Source organism: Silene latifolia, chromosome 9, assembly GCF_048544455.1.
Source record: "Silene latifolia isolate original U9 population chromosome 9, ASM4854445v1, whole genome shotgun sequence".
Classification (NCBI taxonomy): Eukaryota; Viridiplantae; Streptophyta; class Magnoliopsida; order Caryophyllales; family Caryophyllaceae; genus Silene; species Silene latifolia.
In genome coordinates this window covers 72,455,302-72,470,210 of record NC_133534.1, presented here as the reverse complement: position 1 = coordinate 72,470,210, position 14,909 = coordinate 72,455,302, and the positions used below count along the sequence as shown (strand labels likewise).

Sequence of the window (14,909 nt, the reverse complement as noted above, 5' to 3'; positions counted from 1 at the left end):
AAGGAATATGTTGGAGTCACACGACCAACTTCCTAGATCTTTACTTATTTGGGGGTTGTCTCTATTTTAGTGTCTAACACTTTCTCTTTCGAGCCTAGTTCTATTCTTAACAACTAAGATAGGTACTTTACTTCTTATTGCTCCCACTGACTTCAAGAATTTCGACTTGATGAAGACTTATCTTCATTAAAATTTCTAGTTAATCCTTCACAAGGGTTAACTCTATTCACTACTACAAGAACGGGTTATTGAGGCGCTAAGGTAGAAGCGCTTAAAAAAAAGTGCTAGAGTACATTAAGTAAGTGGAAATAAGAGGCGCTTTTCAATAGCGCCTTACCTAATGATGAAGACGTGGGACTTTTATCACTCACCCAGTCACCCCACTCTAAATTCCCATAGAAATCACAACCCTACTTGAAAAAAAAAATCTCCGCCCACCACCCATATATTCATAAGTGCAGCGATTTAATACTTCACAATTGCAATCAAAGTTATCAAATTCTAATAAAAATCACAATATAAGGTATGATTGCTTCCTCCTCTATCATTTTATTCAATTTCGATCTTGATTCTACTGTTATTTTTTTCTCGTATTAAATATTTGGGTTTTTCCCCCTTTTCTTTAGGGTTAACAATTCAATTATGTATCTATGTTTCTAGACGATTATATTTAATGGGCCGGGAATCTTGTCGTTTATGTATCTCAGAAAAATTAATCACTATTGTTTTGCTCTAGTTTAATACAAATTTGATTTATGTAGCCATGCTTAATTGGGTAAAATCAAATTGCTTGAATTTGAAGCTGTTGATATGTAGATCTGGGTTTAGTGTTACTTTTATTAATTAAATTGGCTTTTAATTTGAATGAAGTCGATTTATGTATGAATAATCATAGCATGTAATTTGGGGATAATATAAGTTCTTTTAATTGTACAATGACATGTTGGGGAAATTGAAGTTTAGCCGAATAGTTTTTATTAAAATGAAACTTGTAGGTTTGGAGAATAATCAACTTGTAGTCTCAAAATATTCTCAACCTGCAGGTGCAGTGGTAAAATGTGCAATTGATTAGAAAAGGTTAGTAAAGACCAAAAATAATGGTGGTTGTATACTACTTCGAATATAATGTTACAATGTTACTTAACTTGTATGAATAGTGTGCTAACTCTTTTGTCTAACTTGATATTTTGAGATGATTGTGATGTATAGTTATGTTGAAGGGGATGTTGCATGACAAACTCTTTATTTCGATTGGTTTCTGAATGAATATAATATGAGCTTTTGGTGGTTCTAGCTATGAAATGGAATGATAATTAATCAATCTTGGATTATAAGTTTTTAACAGTCATGGATGGAGTATTTTCTTATGATAAGTTAGTGTAACAATCCAAGAAAATAAAGATTACACTACTTGATGTAAACTGTAAAGTCTTCCTCATGTTATCTGGTATAGTTGTATTCATATTTCATATAGATAGTCAGTCATATTTTCCTGGTAGATGTTTTATACTCCGTAGTTAGCTTCTTCAGTTATGGATGAGTGGTAAAGAGCGGAATTTCTATTTAAAATTTGCAGGAGGATCAAACAAGAGAAACTCGACACATAGAACATATTTGCGTCAAATTTCATTGCTTTATCGAGAAAACCTTTTTTGACAGGTTTTACTACTCTTTTAATTGACTTGTACATCGATGGTCGTTTAGTATTTGCAACCTCTCTGTTTATTATGAGAACACAATAGGTGTTCTACTTATTTTTTTTTTATGTTAAAAGACTTCATATCTCCTAATTTATCTCTTTTACTTGTTATTGCAGGTGAAAGTTTCTAAGACGACAACAAAATTGACAATGAAAGCAGTGGAATGTAGCTTAACATAACAATCATTTAGTTTTAGAGTAGTAATCTTCAGGGAGTTTGATGAATAGAAGCTCGTACAAATTAGTACCTACAGCCTGGTAACTAATATCAGTGTAAAAGTCCTAGATTCGATTTTCTTTTTGTTTAATATATAGTTGGAATGTATTTAACACTATTTTTTATATTGAATGAAATTAGTTTTTGATAAATTCATGTAAATATGTATATTTTTGATGTGAAAGGTGATTATTTAGAATTCCGTGACCGGTCAAATGTGTAATGAGAGCATATGGTAGACATGCAAAATTATGAGGGTGTACTACTAAAACGACTCTAGCAGGTAACGACGCTAGTAAGCGCCGTTGAATCACTTTTTATAGTGCCTCAACTTAGCGGCGCTTTTATTTCATTTTTACCGACACACTAAATTAGCGCTGCTAAAAGTGCTAGCGACACAGGCAAAGCCGACGCTTTTTACAGCGTCGGTAAAACCCTTCGCGACGCTATTTAGCACTGCAAAAGGTATCAAAAAAGCATCGCTAAAGCCCATTATCCAAGTAGTGATTGTGGTATTTGGTTAATCAAAATTTCTAACAAATTAATTTACCAATTTAACATTGTCATGTTGTTAACAACTTAATTGCTTGATGATAAGTGTTTAGGTTGAACAATAAGACTTTTGAACCGTGGATGCATAGAAGATATTATCAAAACATATTTTGACTAATCATCACTTGTAATCATACTTCTTCATAAGAAATTATATATAGGTATGTAAGGAATTTAAGATGTTAATCTTATATTTATATAGGACGATTCCTATCGAGTTCTATGGAATAGAACGATTCCTATGGAGCTATTCCACAACCTATGATATGGTTCTTTTGAGGATTTAGAAAGAGATTCTATTTGTCGTTAACAATAGTGGTTTAGTGGACACTTGTGTTAGAATCGAAATGATATCGCATATGATAAGGAGTAATGAAATAGAACAACATTAAAACAACGAAATAGTGGGAAAAAAACAAACATTCATCGTTATATATGAAAACATTTTAGCATGTTTTAGCATTTATATATTGACCTCCACCCAATTATATAAATGATTCCAAGATCTAAATCCACACTAGCTCGATTGTGGGACAACGGTCCCTCTACAACCTTACTAATACAATTTGGTGGGTTAACTCGTTTAACCGATTCTACACTTAGAACTCTTGGTCGATGAAATTATATTAAATTCATCTTTAGCCCGAACCTATTGGGACAACGCTCCCTCTAATACTTTCGTTGAGATCAACCAAATTTCGAAATGTAATAACATTTTATTACCCCACTTACCCAACATTAAAAGAAAGCACCCCGGTATAATATATCAATACCGTATTGTACCCCTAATAAATTGGGATTCATGGGTTCCTACTATTTGGTAAGGCTATGTCTCAATCTTAATAACGTGAGAGGTCGAGTCAATTTATTATCTATCAAATTTAAGTGAACTAAATTTTCGAACTAACGATAATTGTAATTGACACATCGAATACTCGATATGATATGCATGTGTTGTTTATGACGATTTGGCATTGCATGCAACATATAAAGGAAAAATGCAAAGTAATAAACAAATTTCCTAGTATGGCCTTCCTAAAAAATAAAATCTTATAATCTATTTACAAATTTGGAAACCAACTCCATTGGTCCCTTGAACTTCAAGTGGCACGCTTCCCAAGGACTCTGTCTTGATCGGAATGCCTTTTCGATTGGCACCGTCTTGAAGGAACTCCGGAATTATAAATAATTAAAATTACATAGCATTTCTATATTACATTTGTAAAAATGAATCTAGTAAAAAATAAAAGTGATACGAGATCACATTAAAATTACAACCGAATCGGTATTCCCTTACATTACGGGTAATACCGATTAAAACTAAGGCCATATGAAGATAAATTACATAATTCAAAATTACATAAATAAAATATGACATTCATCAATAAAAATGCAGCATTATTATATGTGAATAACATGCCAAATTAATGTGCCAAATCGCCTTACTTTAACCTTATATCGTATATAATCCGATTCTATGGAAATGCGTGATAATGACTTATTAAAATCGCAAATCAATACTTAAAATCAAATTTAAGCCCAAGTTAATTATCCTAACCTTCTTAGGACTCAAAAATTAGTCTTAACTAAACATTTGACAATAATTCAACTTGGTTTTGTAATATTGCTTATTTAAACTTCTTTTAATCATAACCATTATGAAATAATTCCCAATAAATCATAAAAATTTGAAACAAATCGAAATCATATTTTTGTATATACTGGAATATTACCAAGATTCCAAAAACTCAATAAAATTTGCCCACAAAATATTTATAATTTACTTCATTAATAAATCGTATAAAACATAACTTTTACCATTTAATTCCAAATTAAACATAAAAGTTATGAAAAATCAAAATCAAAATTTTGAACATTCTTAAATAATTTCCAGAACCTAGAAATGGCAAAATTTCAACCAAAAATTTCGAATTAATTTTTATGACTAATAAAGTTGCCCTTTTATCGACTTTATCACATAAAAATCAATAAACATATTAAATCAATAAAAATTAATCATGCAACTTTAGATTTGTTGTCCATATCATATATACAATATTAGGGAAAAATTTCATGCCAAAAATTTTATTTTAGCTATTTTTGCTAAAAATAGTCACTACGTATATCATTTTAACCATTAAAATTATAAATCATGCATAATAAATCACATTTATCACAAATTTTACATATAATCTGTAAAATATGCATGTGACATCATATTAAAATTTCATGGCCCGTTTCGAAGTTTAACTATTTTTAGTCATTTAACCTCCATTTATTGCATTTTTATCACATAAAAATCATAAAACATGCAAAACTAATCACAATGATCCGAAATTTTACATAGAATATGCAAAATATAAATGTGAGGTCATACTAAAATTTCATGGCCAGAGGTGAAGTTTAACTATTTTTAGTAAATAAAAGTTTATGTTACTCAATAAAGTATAATTATTTCACAAAAAAAAACATTAAAATAAGCAATAATCATCCATAAATCATCAATATGACCTAAAAATAATTTAGAAACAGAATATATTACATGCAAAAAAATTCGTGGCTTTATCCTTATAAATCACAAATTTTAGTTTTTATTTTGTTATAAAATAACTCATTAAAAACCATAAAATGATATGCATGCAACACCAAAGCTCTTGATGCCAATTGTTGGGTTCATATACCCCTATTAAATTCATCTAATTATTTTATAAATTACCCATAATTTATATTTTTGTGGATCTAGTTGCATGCAAGATTAAATGAACAAAATAAAGAAGAAAATCACATTTCTTACATTGTATTTGGTTCAAATTTTTGGGGCACAAGTAAGGTCTCCCACCTTCACTTGTTCTTGAGCTAATAATGTTTTAGGATGATCCTCCAAGAACCTTCAAGCATTCAAGTGTAGAATGCCTCCTTAGTGATGCACCCAAGACATTCCCATAACACTAATCATATTACTAACTAGGTAATAAAATTAGTTAACCTTAAATATTAAATCTAATACTAATATTATTACTACTATAGTAATATATATTTATTTCTTAGATTTTGGAACAAATTTTCTTCATAAAACTAATTTTTATGTGAGAGGGAAGAGGGAAATAAGAGAGATAAGCAAAATAAGAGAGCATCATTAAAATGGGAACTATCCCACATCTATATGGGGGGGGGGGGGTGCCGGTTTTATCATCGCAAAAGGGGGCATGCAAATGCTTTTTGTCTTACCCAAAAAAATTAGGGTAGGTTCTAGTAGGTATAGGTAATCATGGTGTTTATTTTACATTTAAAAACAACAACCACAGAACCCCTTTAATACAATAAAACCACTTTTCCCATATAAAATGGACTCCATTTTAACTTTGTAATTTGTCATTTGTAATATGTTGTGACATGTAACATGTAACATGTCATTAGTAATATAAATGCATATTTAACTAATTAAATATCATTATATATTAAATAAATTCATTTAACAAATTAACAACTAGTGCACAATTATATGTATATAAAATAGGTCACATTAAGTCTAGTTAATATAATCTACAACATTTTGCAATTATGATTAACTAATTACTCTTATCTCTAATGTTTCATAAATATTAATCAATTTTAGTAATATAACATATTAATTACTAAATTGAATCTTATTTAATCAAATTACAATAAGATATATAACTCTCACTCATTGATAAAATTTGTTCTATTGAAGGATTCATTAATCTGTATCGACATACAATTAATTAGCTTATCAATTAAGGGAATTATCCTATAGGTGTGACCTTAAGGATCAACTGACCACCGCCGTCAAACGACAGTAATGTCAAACTCTAGTTAGCCAATCATTACCGATTAATGTTGATCAGTTGACTATATAATTGAATCATCCCTTACATATTTTTATTATGAGATTTAATCATGTGATCGCACTATTATTGAGGACACTTACTTCAGCAATGTCGCCTCTGTTCTTCCAATCCCTCAGCAGATCACATCGAAAATTAATTACCTGATTGACATTTTCTGGTGGAAGAAAGCCCATAATAAACATGCCCAACATTGGTTGTCATTTGAACAGTTGCAACTTCCCAAGTCGGATGGTTAGATTAAAAAATGCAAGAATTGCTAGTCAAGCACTTTTGTCGAAAAAATTTTGGCGATGTCACCAACACCCGTCTTTACTTGTTTCCAAAGTTCTTCGCTCCAAATACCGTAAAGATTTTCCTGTCCCAGGCAACATCTCAAAATATTCAGCAGCGTCTTTTGCCTGGAAAGATGTTGTCAAGACCACTTATTTACTCCGCGATGGAATTGCGTGGAAATTTGGAAATGGAAAATCGATTGACCTTAAGAATGAGGCATGTGTTTTGGGTAATAAACCATCTTTTAAATCGCAGATGCCGCCTCCAACAATCAGGTTTGATGATATTTTATTAGATTCGACTCACTCGAACAATAAGGTAATTTTCCAAGTCTTTACAAAAACATCAGCAAATAGTATTTGCTCCTTAGAGATTCCTCATCAAATACGGACGATTATATTTATTGGAAATTTACGGAAGATGGATTGTACTCGACATGCTCTGGTTACTCGTTTCTTCTAGTAAAAAATCAACTCGTAACTTCTTCTTCTTTGCATAAAAGTTCTGATTTCCACTGAAATTTGATCTAGAAACTCCCATGTCAGCCTCATATCAAGATTTTTCTTTGTAAAATCGCTCATCAAATTTTACCAACAGTTGACGCGCTAATAAGAAGGGGCCTGACTGTTAACCCTTCTTGTTGTTTTTGTCATCTGGCTTCTGAAAGCATGGCACACCTTTTCCGTGACTAAGATGTAATTAAACATGTTTGGTTTGCTAGCTCTCTTGGTATTCAAACTGGTCAGGTAACCAACTTACCCTTTCTTCCATGGTTTCAAAACTTCTTGAGATATTTAACCCGATCAGACATGGATTTAGCTGTCAAAAGATTGAAATTTTCTCTCCTCCTTTTCGGTATCTGGAAGCATAGAAACAATGTTATCTTTCGTAATTGCCCTGCGAATCCCGTTGCCATTTTACAAGAGCTTGATATGCTTATCACACAGCAACATGATTTTATTGTCCGCTTTACTGGGACAGATCACTCTCCTTCTAAACAAGCTGATTCCAGCCCCCATCTCTATTCACAACATCTCTTTCAGCATTGCTTTATAATTGATGTGGTTTTTAACAAACCGAGTCAGACATGCTCCTTTCGAATCCGCTGCAACAACCAAATCACTCATGAAGTTCTTCATTGTTTCTGCTTTTCTCATCTTCAAGCTACCACTATCGCCTTACTAGAAGCTTTTAACCATGCCTCCTCTTGCAGGCTGCAGAATTGTTGGAGTATGTGTTCTCGACAATAATGCGATCACATGTTTAAATCTCATATTAAGAATACTAAAGGGAAAGTAACATTTTATTGTCAAATGATCCACATTAATCGGTAATGATTGGATGATTAGAGTTTGACATTACTGTAACACCCCCTCATACCAAGGTGCCTTACCAGGACCACCCTACCATGAAAGTGTGTTACCATCTCGGTTGCGCGAGGTTAGTATATATCAAAAGCCTCTGAACTGATCACATTTATTAAAATACCATAAAGTGTAAAAGTTTACATCAAACCAAATCCAAAACTGATTCAATAAAATAAATCCAATATCTAACAACTATTAAATCATAACTAAGACTCGACCGTGATGCTACTACTGGTGATGACAACTCTCCCATGACTGTCCCAAGCTCACCAATAGCAATACCTGTCAAGCCTGCTCACCATCCCCGAATGGATCACAGCAGATTCCACAAACAACAACGGGGTCAGTATTACTCAATCAATATAAGACAAAAATAAAAGTTAACTAGCTGATCATCCTCCACCCCCAGTCTCCCGATCTCACACAGTAACCGACTACACACCCATCACAACAGGTAATCCTCGCCGCCAGTGGGTGACCGTAGCCCATCCCACCTAGTCCAGCTCATCAACGAGTGACTAACAATCCCTGTCCCTTAATGTGCACATCCCCTCCCGTGACGTGTTTGATGTGGGTGTGATGTCGTCAGGTCTCCCAATCAAACACATTTATAATTCTCAACAAACAACTAGTTAGAGGTAAGTCGAGGTCGATCCATGGGACGGTGTACTTTGGGTTCTAAGTCAATCTATCTCAATTTATGCTAGCGTCACAATTTAGTTGGGTTTGTAGTTGTGTCCTAGACTAATGCAAGCAATAAAGTAAAGCAAACAATGAACTAAGAAATGTAAACAAATGACTAAAAGCACTAGGATGTCATGGGGTCATAGGGGATTCATGGTGTTGATCATGCAAACATCTTTACAAAGTTGCAACAAATTAATGTTGTAAAGGAACCGAGTTGGTTTATGTCTTACGGTTCATAGGAAGAGTTGGGTCCCGGAGCCGAATCGATTAGATTGTACAACACCTACAAGTCGACTTAATTTCCTCCTATTTAACTTCTATGCATGGTCTAACAAGACTCGAGTTGGTTTATATCTTACAAGTCAAGTTGAGTAGATAAGAGATGGGTAAAAATGCAAGGATTCATAAGCTTAGCATTTCATCAAACATAACATGTGCATAGGTTGACATCACAACAAGCAAGCAATTTAATTGTGAAAACATATTAGATTAAGCATGATAAATCCCATGTTAGTTTTCCCTAATTACCCACTAATCATAGTTAAGAGACTACTCACTTATTATCATGGTAAACATGTCATTAATGGTGTCAATCATCACAACAAGTGTAAACATGATAAGAGAATGAGGAAATAAACAATAAAGGGTAAAGGATAAAAGAATTATACCAACTTAAGATGATCCAAATAATAAAGCAAAGAATAATAGAAGAAACTTGATTGATGATGAAGAGTTGTCAATTCTCCAATAATAACCCAATATTCTTCAATTACCCAATAATAATAAACTTGAACAATAATTAAGGAAAGATTAATGTGTAATTTTTGGAAAGAATAAAGATTAATCTATTCTAATCTACTCCTAATCTAATCTAAGAGAGTTTTCTAATGTGGAAGCCCCCCCCTTTGATTTTCATCAAAATGAGGTATTTATAGTAGTGCTTCATTAGGTTAACTAAGGCTAAACTAGTAATTAACATTTGTAAGTTCTAAGCAGGGAATCGCTAGTCTTTCGGAGAGATGGGCATCTTTGCTGAGGATGCCACGATCCGCTCGTCCAGGAGGGGAATCCGCTCGGATTGTTGCAGGGGTTGACGAGCGTCTTCAAGGCTTGGACGCTCGGATTCAGGGCTTCTTGGTCGGGCGTCTTGTCTCCTTGGCCGCTCGGATTCTTCTTCAGAATCCTTCTCTTCACTTACTTCTCATTCTTGAGAGATTAGTCTTTAGTTCTTGCCTTTCCTTCAATACTCGTTCAACCAAGATCATCAATGTCCTTCCAAATAAGCTCAAGAGACGGGAATTTCCGCCTAATTGTCTCCTTTCCTACAAATCAAACACAAAGTGATAGGAAAGCAAAATAGGAAGCATTTGACGAGTAAAACGGCTATGAGACGTTATAATAATATGCAAAATAGGCTCAAGTCGGGGACTAAATGTGCGCAAATAATGTTCACATCAAATCTCCCCAAACCGAACCTTTAATCGTCCCGAGTAAAGAGGTGACAAAAACTAGGACCCTTATTCAAACTAACCTACTAATATAACCGATGTGAGACAATTAACGGGTCTCACTCCGCCCCTTCAACTCACAACAAGACAACCATGTGGTAGGATGCCTTCTTGCAAGGCAAGGTGGGTCTTGCCAAAATGGCGACACATCCAAACATTAAAGAACAAAAACTCAAGTAATGGATGCATCTACAAAAGAGTAGCCACTTTCCTCATCTAAGTGGCGGAAATTATCTACAAGGGAAGCAATTCAAGGGTACACACTCCTTCATAGATGTAATTTATTCAAACTACTAAGCCTAGAAGGATACCAATAAATCACCTCCAAGTTGTGTCAAGCTAGGGTACCTTTGTCCTCAATTGTTAAATGCTTTTGTCAAGAATAGACTCCTTATGGTGTTAGAAACACTGGAGGATCGCGGAATTCCCCCTCTTGCCTAGACAAGAAGAAGGGTCGTCCCCTCTCTACCATGCACAAAAGTGGATACGATGGATAAAGGGATCGATAGAATTTGAGTTTCATGTGGGAGTTTGCTTTTTTTGTTGTTTTTCCCTCCAATTTCTTGTGGCATATAACATTTGAGAACACTTTATTTTGCCATTTCTTTTGATGTTTGGCATTTCAATACTTGACAATTTTCAACTTTTGCATTTCTTTTTTTTTCTTTTTTTTTTCTTTTTGAACATTTTCAAAGTCACCCCAATTAGTAACGAGGGTGGCTTATATTTGAAGCATAGGAGTTTTCATTTTTGTTACTCCTCTTTTCTTTTGATGCAATTTGCAAACCTTTTTGACTTTTCATTTCAATTCTTGAACTTAAATTTTTGAACAATTTCTTTTTGTGCCCATTCCCTTTGATGACAAAATATGGTAAAACATGGATGAATGATGGTTGCATGGTTTCAAGGGTCACCTTGGAATAAACGGTAGCCAAGGAGTTATCACACCACAAGGTACTCTTGACTAGGCCTTAATCCATAGGTCAAAGGATACTAGCATGACACATCCTAGGGTGTTTTACAAGTATTCTAACAAGCAAAGTCTTAAGAAGAAAAAGCATCTACTAGGGCCTATATACACTTGTCAAGCTTCCCAAGTAGACGGTTTCGCAAAATTTTCTAATCATGCAAACTACATGCCATGATGAAACTAACATATATACAACCTAATGCATATGCTTCTACCAACTAGTATGCCAAATAGACTAAATGCAATCCTAAATTCACATTTTTTTTACCGCATCAATCAAAATAAAGCCATATAGTCATTAACATAAAGAGAAAAAAGGAGATTGGAAAGATCATACCATGCGGTCTTCTATATCCTCGTGTCTCGGATGTGGCATAGTTGGTCAATGTGAAAAGAATAAACAAACACAATATATACAAACAATATATACAAGACTACACTACAAAGAAAATGAACATGTTTTTGTATTTTTCGATTTTTCAAATTTTTATGGTCTTTGATTTTATGAAATTAAAGAACATATTTTTGGGATTTTTCGAAATTTTTTCAATTTTTATGCATTTTTGGAATATAAATTCCCATCCCCCACTTTATTTTGGACATTGTCCTCAATGTACATGTAGGAGTAGGAATAAAAAGGAAAACATGTTTTTGGATTTTTGATTTTATGGAAATTGAAGTACAAATGCAATGATATGATATGAATTGAATGCATGCTCTAACTAAATGCAATTCTATATGACATATATAACAAATGAATGCAATCTAAACTATATTAAATGATGCATGATCTCTAGTAAACTATGGTTACTTATGATCAAACCTCCCCAAACCGATTTAAACACTATTTCTAGTGTAGAAATGAATAGGTTTGGCCATTAGTGACTATGCATGAATTCTATTCTATATGCAACTATCTACATGAATCATGTGAGATATATTACAATGCAACTATACTATATAAACTAAATAATGTAAATGCAATATGAAATATAATATAAGTGTGCAAGCTATACTAAATGCAATGTATATACAAAAGAGTGAGGGAGAGAAAAGTATCATACAAATGGAGGTGATGAGGTAGGCATCTTTCACTCGTCATCCTCATCTTGGGGATAGCCATACCGGTGAGAACATCCTCTTTGGTCATACCCGCCTCCTTGACTAGAGTGCCGTCCGCCTTGGCCACCAAAATTCCCGGCTTGGTCCCCTTGATTAGGGAACAAAAGGTGTGGTTGGGCCAAAGAGGGCCGAGGGCCATTAGGGTCAATATACCCTTGCTGTGCCATTTGATAGTACTGGGGATAAAGGGCCAAGTAGTTATCGACCCTCCCTTCATGCAACCCGAGATCAACTCTATTCATAAGGTCATGAATACCCGGGTTATCGGGGATTTGCGGTTCGAATTGTGTATAAGGAGTAGGGTACAGTGGGATGGGCACATAGGAAGGTGGGGGAATAGGCCTTGCCGGTATCCCACGAGGTATTGGTGGTTGGCGGGGTGCTTCTTCCCTTTGAGGGGGGTTGCCTATGATTTGGATGTCGAGAAGGTAGCTCAGCCTAGGCGAATACGGGCTCAACCTTGGGTCGGTACCCGGTATATTCCACCCCGAAAGAATAATGGAGGAGCACCCTTTTGTGAACCATTCTACACTCCCGCCTTGAGTGTAAGCACGCCACCGGTGGTGGTTGAAGAGGGCGTCCTCATCAATCAAAGTACTCCCCTCAAGAGTAGCATAAGTCCCACGGGCGTTGAACCCGGGGTAAAGGAAGTTAGCCAAGATGGTAATTAGACCTCCCATCACGAAGGTCTTGAGTTGGGTGTTCCCTTGAGAAAAGTCATAAAACCTTGTAAGCACCTCAAGGGGGGTATTGAAGTTGTATCGTCTCGTCCCCCGAACGTTTAGATAGGACTCAAGGAATGTTAAATCAATGAGAGTGCACCTATCTTGTTCATATCTCCAATTGATGGTGCCGGCTACGAAACGTTCGGTGATCCGAATCACCGGGTGCTGGATAGCAAAGGTATAACATTGTTTTTGGTGAATGAAATCCCTCCCGGAAATAGCCTTCCAAAGTAGGTCCACGTCGAAATCGGCGGGTTTGTCGGTATAGTCGGTTGGTACAACAAGACCAAAAATGTGTGCAAATTGATCAAGTGTGAGGCTATGATCTAGGTTGCACAACCGGAACTCCATGCTCACGTTGGTTTGAGTGTTCGTGACAATTCGGAGGCTACTAAAAAATTCAAGGGTAAGACTAAGGTATGTCTCCTCATGGGCATGGAATAATTTCCCAACCCCTAAGCCATCAAAGAATATTTCGGTGTGGTACCTTATCCCAAGGATTTCTAACACCTTAGTATCAATAAACTGAGTGGGTTCATAGTGCTTACCTAGAAACTCGACGAACTTTTTACGGTGGGCATCGGAGGTGAAGAGTACCTCCGGGAAGTACTCAAGTTGCTCTATCCCTCCTCTCATGATGGGGCGGAAGTTCCTTGGCGGCATCCTTTCTTGTGGGGATGAAGAGGATGAGCCCTTGCATTTCCTAGCGGCGGATTCAACAAGTTTCTTAGCCTTGCCCTTGAGATTCATCATCTTGAATTGGGAATATTGGGATTTTGTTGGCTTTTATTGTGAGGGGAGTGTTTTGGGGATGAAGTTGAGTGATTTAGGGTTAGATAAGGTGAGGAGATGAGGGAGAAAGGGGGCATTTTAATAGAAAATAGGGGTGAGACGAGCGGATTTTGGTGGGGCCTGGGCGGATAATCCGAGAAAAACGCAAGAATCCGAGCCTCTTCCTTGTCGGGACGAGCGTCTTGGCTCAGGTGGTCCGAGCGTCTTACAGAAAATCCGCTTGGATTTCGTTACAGGGACTTTGGTTGTTCTGAAGTAGACAAAAGACGAGCGTCTTGTTACCTAGACGAGCGTCTGAATTTGGACGAGCGGCTTTTATAGAATCCGCTCGGATTCTGGTACAGTCCCAAAGTTTCCTTTAGGTGTCTTTCAGGACGAGCGTCTAGAGGAGAATACGAGCGTCTTTTTAGTGGACGAGCGTCTTTGCCAAATCCGCTCGGATTTCAATACATTGCTGAACAGTTCCCTGAGGAGGGCTTTGGACAAGCGTCCAGCCCTCGGGACGAGCGTCTTTTCGCTGTTTCTCTTTCTTTTCTTTCATTCTTTTGCAATATCACAACCTTTTACCGGATTGTTATTCCTCCTTATCTTTTTCTGAAATTTTGCTCAATAAAAATGTAAGAAAACTCTCTCTCTCTCACTACTCTCATGCAAGAAATTAAACAAAAATGCGAAAGTGTACAATATTATACAAAATGGAGTTTCAAGAAATATCTTACAAATGGTGGTTTGAGATAGAACTCCACCAAACTAGTTCAAATTGTAGAAATTCTTGTCCATAGAGCTCAAGGCTCTTAATAGAAGATCAAAAGCTTGTGAACAAGCTCCAAATAAGCACATGTATGGTTTGCTTAACTTCAAGACGAAGCTTGGCCAAAGGAATTTGCCATTCGTTATTGTTTCCTTCCTCTTCTTGGTACTTGAATGCTTGCAATGCTTGAAACCAATTAGCCCATGATTCTTGTCATTATGAGGTAAGAAGTACGGTTCATGGTTGTTCGAAGACTTCCACTCATTACCTTCTTTTTCCGCTTTGGTGACGATGATAGCATTTGAATTTATCAATCCTTCAAGAGTAGAAGGAGAATTTTCATGACCTTGATGACCGAGTCCCTTAGAAGTTGATAT

The 14,909-nt window shown here is 35.5% G+C and overlaps 1 long non-coding RNA gene across 1 annotated transcript; it reads left to right on the top strand.

The window, feature by feature from the left end:
* The first annotated feature begins 298 nt into the window (after positions 1-298).
* On the top strand, positions 299-2,049 carry LOC141598163 (uncharacterized). Its single transcript, XR_012523285.1, has 3 exons — positions 299-523; positions 1,577-1,659; positions 1,817-2,049. It is a non-coding gene; the product is annotated as an uncharacterized LOC141598163 (long non-coding RNA).
* The last annotated feature ends 12,860 nt before the right edge of the window (positions 2,050-14,909 follow it).